General features: G+C 32.0%; 1 protein-coding gene across 1 annotated transcript in view; it reads right to left on the reverse strand.

Annotated features, from left to right (window-relative positions):
• The window catches only part of IL1RL1 (interleukin 1 receptor-like 1), a 25,303-nt gene that overhangs the window by 5,081 nt on the left and 19,057 nt on the right, over nt 1-1,165 (reverse strand). The window lies entirely within an intron of this gene.

The following is a 1,165-nucleotide window of genomic DNA, read 5'->3' on the forward strand; positions in this document are numbered from 1 at the left end:
ACACATGCCTTAGTGTTAGTATTCTTTCTGTGGCAAGAAATGGTATTGTAGGAATAAACCAAGGCTTTTATACTGCCACAAATCCATTTGGTGCTGCTGTAGAGACACTAAGGTTTTCCTAGATGAATCTTTAGGAACAGGATGGAACACTGCGCACAATCTAATGAGGCAATAATAAAATGCAACATTTTATGTTTTGTAGTTGTGGTGAAGTAAGCAATGTGTACATAAACACTTGAAAATATAACTTATGAAAAGCCATGTAGTTTTCCAGAGCTCTTTTAATTTAATATTGAAAAAATAAACTATACATATATTGCATATACTTTTCTGCTACTCCAAATAGTTATTCATAGTCTGAAGACAGATACACATTCAACAGAAAGTAAAAGGAAAGGATTTGCCTGTTCTGTAAGCCTGAACTTGGTAACATTAGGCCTTCTGCATCTAATTTTCACTTTTTAAGTCCACTCTGTAGCAAGACCGAAGCTCAAAACGAAGCATTGTCTGACAGTTAGAAAATTCCTGATTTTGAAGAAGCTAAAAAGATTAAAGTTTAAAAGGATATATGTACTAGAATACATATTGTTCATACTCCCCTGAAATGGGAGGAAGTCTGACTCTGACCTTTACATCTCAGGTTATTCCCTATCAGAAGAAATTATAACTGGGCATAAAGTCAAAGCAGCAGGAAAAAAAAGTGGTTGTTATTTCTATCTGGAGATAATAACAGCAGTAACAGCATGGTATGTTGTAGCTGAAAGATTTAAAATTTCCCCTTTACATAGATTAATTTTAATACATAAATATAAAAATATATAAAATGTGTATAAGCGTATATCAGTGTATTTATTTCCCTTAACACAGCATTTTTTAAAATGCTATGTTCACATCAGTCTCAAAAGAGCCTTTATTGAGGTATCCATACCAAGGAAAAAAAAATTTCATGGTATGAGTATTACTATTGAATTAAAAAGGAGTAAGTGGTGGAAAAAATTAACAAAAGCATTACTTTATACTTTCTAGTTGCATAATAAGCATTATACTTTCTAGTCAAATAATAAAGAAGGACTTTATGTTTGATCACCTGCATTAGAAAGGTAAAGCAAACCTGCAAGGTGTTAATAATTTTCAGTTGTATGTACAACTAGGTATAGAAAGAGTG

This window comes from Nestor notabilis, unplaced genomic scaffold, assembly GCF_000696875.1.
Source record: "Nestor notabilis isolate BGI_N333 unplaced genomic scaffold, ASM69687v1 scaffold1604, whole genome shotgun sequence".
Taxonomy (NCBI): domain Eukaryota; kingdom Metazoa; phylum Chordata; class Aves; order Psittaciformes; family Psittacidae; genus Nestor; species Nestor notabilis.